Source organism: Prorops nasuta, unplaced genomic scaffold, assembly GCF_024137725.1.
Source record: "Prorops nasuta isolate Cenicafe-Biocafe unplaced genomic scaffold, Cenicafe_Pnas_1.2 PNAS00023, whole genome shotgun sequence".
Lineage (NCBI taxonomy): Eukaryota > Metazoa > Arthropoda > Insecta > Hymenoptera > Bethylidae > Prorops > Prorops nasuta.
Genome location: NW_027116820.1, coordinates 3,704,584 through 3,713,660, shown reverse-complemented (window position 1 = coordinate 3,713,660; position 9,077 = coordinate 3,704,584). Strand labels below are relative to the sequence as shown.

The 9,077-nt window shown below is 29.8% G+C and overlaps 1 long non-coding RNA gene across 1 annotated transcript; it reads right to left on the bottom strand.

Annotated features, from left to right (window-relative positions):
* Positions 1-3,219: 3,219 nt before the first annotated feature.
* LOC136781551 (uncharacterized) lies at positions 3,220-5,745 on the bottom strand. Its single transcript, XR_010823936.1, has 5 exons — positions 5,330-5,745; positions 5,043-5,267; positions 4,590-4,798; positions 4,458-4,526; positions 3,220-4,395 (listed from the first exon to the last, which is right to left on the bottom strand). It is a non-coding gene; the product is annotated as an uncharacterized lncRNA (long non-coding RNA).
* Positions 5,746-9,077: the final 3,332 nt, after the last annotated feature.

Here is a 9,077-nt window from a genome sequence, read left to right as displayed (position 1 = left end):
TACTGGCGTTAATGTTATTTTTTATGATTTCAAATCCAGTTTTAATGTAGGATGAAGGCAGCAGTGGTAAATTAAACAATTTCCTTAATAGAAAAATTCCCTTTATGTGAACTTTTACTGATTTCCCTTTTAAAATACTGTAGATTTTTAATTTCTTTGCGTATTTCCTAACATTCTGAAAGCAAAAATATTAGTTCCGGTTGCTTAGGTTTAACACATAAAAGTTATACTTACATACACATAATGAAAATAACATCCCATTAATGTACAGTGTGGAAAAACAGTTTTTATTGCATTTTGGAGTGCAAATTCGTAATCAGAAATTATCTTGGAAACGTTTAAATCTTTAAGAACAGAATCCTTTAAATACCTAAATAACCGAATATATTCGATTTCAGTTCTTCCGCTCATTAAAACCCATATACACGGTAGAAACTTAAATATTTAAAATTCATTAATTAATTGAATTGAATTATAAAGTTGAAAAAGGGTCGGTATTGCATACAAAAATATAACATTACTTTATTATTTATTCTACCCATAATTGTCACCAATTGAGAAATTCCAATTAATTTGGGCATTGAATAAAATGTTCCATCAATGCTATATTCATCACTTTTCACAAACATTCTTATCAATTTAACGTCATATAAAATTACTTGACAAGATGCGTCTAATTGTACAACATCAATTGCGATGTAGTGATTTTCTTTATCAATATTAAATTGTAAGGCTTGCATCCATATTTCATTCATCTGAATGAGACCTATATCACTCAGTTTCTTTGGATTAAAAGGACAAGTTTGATGTCTTTTCCGTTTTAGAGTACTTCTTAAATATTTCAAACTTAGAAATTTGGATGCTTCGATATGTCTATATTTCAATTAATTGAGGAAAAAATGAACCATTGAAAAAAAATTTGAATGTACGTAGTGTTACAATTATATTTTATAGTTTATATTGTCAGCTTACTCTTTAGATTTATAGTCATAAGCCTCTTTAAGCGAAATAGGGACAGTTTTCACGCAATGGTATAGATCCTCACGAAACGAGGCGCTTTTTAAAAACTTTCTATCTTTATCGTGATTATGATTTTTAATGGGATAAAATTGATTTCGTACTAATTTCCCGCTTCCGCGGCATTCACGCAATTTGCATTTCAGGTAACTACCAAAAGAAAAATTATATTAAATATTTGCTTTCATTATTCTTAAAAACATAAGTATATACTTACGTTACTTCATTTCCAGCTTTGTCTATTTTCTTCACGTTTTTGTAATAACAAAAACCATCGTCATATATAATTTTTGTCGTTTTATAATGGTTCATTTTGGTAAAGATGAGAAATTGCGCTGATTATTCTAATAAGTTGACACATATTATGACAATTGCAAGTTTCGCACATATCATTTGTTTATAAGCGCATTGGAAATTGTCATAATATGTGTCAACTTATTAGAATAATCAGCGCAATTTCTCATCTTTACCAAAATGAACCATTATAAAACGACAAAAATTATATATGACGATGGTTTTTGTTATTACAAAAACGTGAAGAAAATAGACAAAGCTGGAAATGAAGTAACGTAAGTATATACTTATGTTTTTAAGAATAATGAAAGCAAATATTTAATATAATTTTTCTTTTGGTAGTTACCTGAAATGCAAATTGCGTGAATGCCGCGGAAGCGGGAAATTAGTACGAAATCAATTTTATCCCATTAAAAATCATAATCACGATAAAGATAGAAAGTTTTTAAAAAGCGCCTCGTTTCGTGAGGATCTATACCATTGCGTGAAAACTGTCCCTATTTCGCTTAAAGAGGCTTATGACTATAAATCTAAAGAGTAAGCTGACAATATAAACTATAAAATATAATTGTAACACTACGTACATTCAAATTTTTTTTCAATGGTTCATTTTTTCCTCAATTAATTGAAATATAGACATATCGAAGCATCCAAATTTCTAAGTTTGAAATATTTAAGAAGTACTCTAAAACGGAAAAGACATCAAACTTGTCCTTTTAATCCAAAGAAACTGAGTGATATAGGTCTCATTCAGATGAATGAAATATGGATGCAAGCCTTACAATTTAATATTGATAAAGAAAATCACTACATCGCAATTGATGTTGTACAATTAGACGCATCTTGTCAAGTAATTTTATATGACGTTAAATTGATAAGAATGTTTGTGAAAAGTGATGAATATAGCATTGATGGAACATTTTATTCAATGCCCAAATTAATTGGAATTTCTCAATTGGTGACAATTATGGGTAGAATAAATAATAAAGTAATGTTATATTTTTGTATGCAATACCGACCCTTTTTCAACTTTATAATTCAATTCAATTAATTAATGAATTTTAAATATTTAAGTTTCTACCGTGTATATGGGTTTTAATGAGCGGAAGAACTGAAATCGAATATATTCGGTTATTTAGGTATTTAAAGGATTCTGTTCTTAAAGATTTAAACGTTTCCAAGATAATTTCTGATTACGAATTTGCACTCCAAAATGCAATAAAAACTGTTTTTCCACACTGTACATTAATGGGATGTTATTTTCATTATGTGTATGTAAGTATAACTTTTATGTGTTAAACCTAAGCAACCGGAACTAATATTTTTGCTTTCAGAATGTTAGGAAATACGCAAAGAAATTAAAAATCTACAGTATTTTAAAAGGGAAATCAGTAAAAGTTCACATAAAGGGAATTTTTCTATTAAGGAAATTGTTTAATTTACCACTGCTGCCTTCATCCTACATTAAAACTGGATTTGAAATCATAAAAAATAACATTAACGCCAGTAATGATTTAAAAGAAATCGTTCAATTTATAAAGCTAATAAGATATATTGAGGATTTCTGGATGAAAAAAGTCGATGCCAATGTACTTAGCGTTTTTCAATGTGAACGGCGAACGAACAACAATCAAGAACGCTATCATAAGTCTTTAAACGAGATGATGAGACATAGGCCAACACTTTATAAATTTATATGTAAGTAATCTTTTCATCTATTATTAAACACAAAGTTAAAATATTTTTAAATCTGCAGTGAAATTAAAAGACTTGATCATCAAAACGGTTATACAAATAAGCCAACTAAATAATGGTTTGGTTATTACTACCACCAACAGACGGAAGTGTACAACAAATTTTGATTTATGGTTAAAGGAAAGCTGGGAAAAATTAAATAGATTACAAACAATGAGCGATGAGTCAAAAATTAGACAAATTGACGAGTTTTTATCTACATCAGTATATCAGAACAAACTTTTAATGAAAAAAATTAGAGATATTTTAATCAAGGATTCATTCAATCTGAAATAAAATTTTAATTAGCATGAAAATAATTCCATTTATAAATATAGTAAAGAAGTTTTTCGTCAGGCTATTCAATATAGTTATTTTTAACTTTGATTTACTCCATTGTAACATAAGTTTCAATTGCATTTATATAAATTCTACTAGCTCCTGCAAAGAGTTATAAAGATTCTCCTTCTAAAAAAATAAATTAATACTTTATGTACATACAATCTACTGATGTATTTATTTTCCAATTGTTTCATTACGCTTATACATAATCTTTTATTCAATATTTTCCATTCATACTTGCATCTACAACTGTTTCTTTCTATATTATTGTATCTACTATACTAATTACATGTATGATTTTTCTATCCATCAATTCTTTCCTCTTCTCTTAATAGTTTCCTCACTTTTATTTTTAAGTCTAATCCTCCCTTCTAACAACATTTTTGCCAAGAGCTCTCTCAATTTTCATTCCTGCTTTCCCTGCACACAGCATCAACTTTCTTATATTTCGTTCACTATGTAGCCTACACCTTACAACCGTTTGTCATTCTATTTATTTCGTTCTATTTTCAATACAGTAATGTATCCTTAATTTCATATTCCACCCGTTGCTTCGTCAATCTACATCTAATCCTTCTTCCCTTCTGATCCATCCTTTTCTATTCCATTCCATCATTCTTGTACTTCTTCGTGTTGCAACATGTAAACTATAAAGCTCTATATAATATCCCCCTCCCCCTCCCTGTATCTAGCTATCTCTTATTTGCTCTTCTCATTTCTTCCTATTACATTTTTTAATATTTTCCTTTAATCTGTCGATCTCTTTTTCTCTTCAACTCCAGATACATTTTTCCTTAAAAATATTATAATCTCCCTTTTGTCAGTGTTCATTTCTAACTATTTTCTTTTTTATATATATCTCTTCTAAGGTATAAGATATAAAATAAATTTTGTTGTTTCTTATCCTTACATCTTTTTGATTCTTCCCTTTCATTTTAATACCTTATTTCTTGATGAGCTGTATCAATATATTGAATAGTTTACACAAACTAGATTTAAGATATAAACCTATAAAAAAAGAAGTATTGACAAAAATGGAGGTTTCATTTCTGTATAGAATCATTACATACCGGTATCTTTTGTGAATCACGTTTAATATTTTCAAACTTATCAGCTTTAACCTTGTGCGCTCATAGTATCTAAAATAAGAGAATTAAAAAAGAAATAATAAGAATAATACTTTTCTAACTACAATAACTTACCGCTACTCAAATACTGGGTACTGCGAAGGGAATAATTAATTGATTATAGCAAATAGGAATAAATTCACGCAGTTTCTCCACTACTATGTCCTTTGTTGTAGAATCTGTATTCTCCAATTATACCATAACTTTAACATAGGTTTGCTGCGTACAGCTTTGCTCCATAAAATATGATAGACAATATATTTACAGCAATTCCATCCTCAATTCTATAAAAAATAAATAAAATTTATAGTAGAGAGAAAACCTCTGCAACACTTTTGAAATACGTATGAAAACTCTCATATTTCACCCTACATCAACAAAATATTTAGTTATCATATGTATAATGTATCCCTAGACCACTGAATAGCACTTCCCTACTGACATTGTTAGAGTAATGTGTCTCAAAATTATATCTTAAAGTTAACATTTTTATAAAAAGCTAATTTATGAATGTATCCATTTTCATACCACTAATGTTAAGCCATCTGAATAATTGCTCAACATATGTATTCTTTTTTTAAAGTTTTAACTTTGTATATTTTTCAACTTCGATCATGGCTCTATAAAATGTTGGTGGATTATCCCATTAAGCAAACTATGGTACATCAGTTAATGATTTGTGCTTAGCCGCTCTGTATATACTGATGCTCTGCTGGGGGGAACAGGAGCAACAACAATTATCTTCTATATCCGCTGTAAATTATTTAGAAGTGAAGGTATTTATACTGTATGACTATAATTGAAAACAAGGTTACCTGTCCTTTTATCCTTGTACGATAAGCTAAAGTGCTTCTTTATATAATCTCAATAAAAGAGTCAGACCCATAATATGTGAATAAAAACCAATTATTCCATGCGCTTTATCTTTAAAAAGTAAAATTAAGGCAAAGTAAACATTCTTTATTTAGAGTAAACTTTTATTTTATTTTTATGTGAATTGAGTTACTCATCTGAAATTGTGTTTTTCCTATAATTCTCCTCTTAATTTGAATAAATGAACATTCCATAAATATTTATAAATATTATTATCGTCTTCAAAATCTTCGAATTTTGACAGTTCATGATATTCTTTTCGCTACACTGTACCCACCGGAAACACATGACTGATCTTTAAGCCCTATATTTTCTGCAATTCATTTGACAACATAGATTGTGTTCACCTCATGGAAAGTGTTACCGTCGACGCCATCTTGTCACTAGAGAAAAGTAGGACAATTGACCCACTACCGAAATTTGCTGTACTACACTATAGCTGAATCTCACACACGATTCAATTTCCCACTGTGCATGGACATTACGGGCCCGGCAAGTAACTTTGTTGTTCCTTTTTTTTTCAAAAATTTAACTTTTGCTAAGGTGAAAAACTACACTTGCCTAATATTTGGATTTCACTACTTTTTTTAATTGGATAATTTTACTATATTATTTATGCTAAATGGTTTATGTACTTGCCGCCTTTTTTTACAGGCGAAGTCTGTTTTTTGTGGGATAACACTAAAGCTAATAGATTTGATATTACCAGCCTAGGTACAATTGGTGTGTATAAATTATTTCGTTTTTATCGAGCTTTTCCTACCAACAAATCACTTTGTCTATCCTCTCTCTTTTCCTCTTCTATTTTCATTCAAATTCTATTCCATAATCTCTCTAATAATTTTAGGATTTGCAAGAGGTGGTAGCTTTATGAGAAACCCATTTATAATGTAAAATTGCTTTTTTCTTTTGTTTGTATTATCCAAAGGAGAACCTGTTATTCAACAATCATGTATTTGATCCCCGCCATATGCTGTTCGCGTTTTTTATGCTGAGGCTACATTGATGCCGTGCTATACATATTTTTGAAATATTTCTGGTATAAAATGGTTCGTTTAGGTAGTGATGAAGTCCGATATATATATTTTTTTGATTCTAGTGTTTATGCATACTGTACCAAATTGAATTGTCGTCGGCCTTTTAGTTATATCGTTGTACAAAAATTTTAAACAGAAAGTACTCATTGAAATACGTTAAAAGATCTATAAATCTATTTAACACACAGTACCACATAATCTAGCACAATATTATATGTATGCAAGGTGAGTTTATAAAAGAGGAAAAAAGTATTATTTCTTAATGAAAAGGTTTCTGTTATGCTAAGTTTGATTAAATATAATCATGATGCGTGTGTCGATACTTCTTTCGAAATTATAGGTGTTGCATGATTTTAATCTTTCCATTCATCCTATCAAATCCTGAATCTAATAACTATTCTCTTTCCTTGTCATTTAAATTATTTTTGTATCCATTTAAATTTGCTACTCATAGTATTACTCTTCTATTATTTATAATTGCTTTTCACGATTTTATTAAGACATAATTAATTGTATACAATTGAATCTGTCACCAACTGTGGTGTACCATATTCCTATATTTTATCCATTTAAATATTAATAAGTTCTGAAATATCCTGAACTTTTTTAAATATCGTTATTTATATTGTTACGCGGCAAAAATCCTGGTGATAAAACTTGCCGTGTAGAGCAAAATACTAGATACTCTATAAACGGTATTTGGGGACGATACGATACTACTAAAATTAATACGCGATAAACTACAAGACTATATCCGAATACTCTAAAATCTATAACGCTATAAACGATAAGTTGGGCGCCAGGTCCACGTAGACCAGTTCTCTCTATAACTGATTTCGCTACGAAAAATCTACTAATCGACAACTAAAATTCCTCAAAGTGCTGGGCTAGCTCTGTCCCCTAGCTGGATAATGGAGAGGGGCAAGGTTAGGAGAGGTATTCGGTAATATCGGTAAGAGAATCTCTAAAATGCGATACAAAATCCGACAAAAGAAAAGGCAAGATTTACATGAGAAAAATCCTTAGGTTTATTCACAAAACTCCTGGGATTTACAACTATTGAGAATACCTCAGGTTCAATTTACAAGGCTCAGAAAGTCGATAATAATTACATATTAGGCCCGCCACGATATAGGTAATTTTCCTAATAATTCTCTAACGCTAAAACTCTACAAATACATCAAAGAGAACGCCAAAATACTACAACTTAATTCGGAAACGGAATAAAAACTAATATGACGATAATCCAAAAAGATACAATAAACTCTAAATGAATGATCATGAAAGTTCCCATGATCATGGCTCAATATCGATATCGTTGATTCTTTAAATCAAATATTAACTAAAACAAAACTCTACTGAGCTCAAACGCCTCGAAAGCGGAGACTTTATTCTTCAAAACGGCAAGTGAACTGGAGATAGAGTTGATGTCCTGCGACATTCAATCTTGGCTCATCAACTCACGAAAACACGGGCTATTTCATCCCGGAAAACTCTACAAAAGATACGAAAATTATATCGAGCCTACAAGAGGCAGGCCTCGATGCGCGACACCGCCAAACGATACTTAACTGCAAGAAAATGTAATTAATTTTCCCCAATTAACTCCCAAAATTCTATATATTAACTTAACTCAACATATCACCGTATAATATTCGGCAGTGATCATAAGAAAGCAAAATCTCGAGGATTTATGTAACGGAATAAAATAAAATACTATGTACAAGGAAATTAGTGAAGCTCTGGCATGGTCGACCTGAATGAGGCACTCACCAATCCGCAAACTCTCGTTTATTCGGTAGTTTAAGTCTTCCTCTCGGATACAGGAGTGGGACTACGATAACGATAGAAACATCGACTGGTAGAATTCTACAATCGATTCTAAACAAAAGCTATCGCCATACATTGGCGTAAGAAACGTGCAACTCGTATTCGTTCTTTAGGTATTTTTACGTTGGTATCAATGCCTTGCTAACATAACGGTTATGTTTTTTTTGCAGATTAAATTAAGCTGAATTGAAAATAATTAATTATACAATTAAAAAAATATTATATATTCATTGTATAATCAAAAATATTAATGTCTTTATTTGTAAATTATATGAATGCAATTTAACAGGTTATTATGATGAAACATTAACAATAATGTATTGAAAATGATGAAAAAGCCGCAGAATAACATGCGTTATACTATGAATTTATTTCATAATGTATATTAATTTATTTTTACTTCAGAGTAGAATTGATAATACATTTTTTCAAGAGCTAGTTTATATCGTATGTAAAGGTAATAACAAGCAACTGAGTTTTTTTTTGGAACAATATTATTTTAAAAACTTAGAGATCGACAGTTCAATCAATAAATTGAGGAGAAACTTTTTTTACCACTATGTCGATTTTATTACAACAACCATTAACGAGGGGAAAAGGCTATGCTTTAGATATTTAAAGAGAACACAATTTCTTTATTAGTCTATACACTCTGTACAGTACACTGATAATTAAATGATATAAAATAAGTACACATGAATCGGATGTTTTCTAGCTGAAATACATGAATAATTGCCTACAAAATGTTTGTGCTCAATAATCAGCTTCTTTAACTTAATCTATTATTTCTTTAAACAATCTTTTACTTTTTTTATTATTTTTC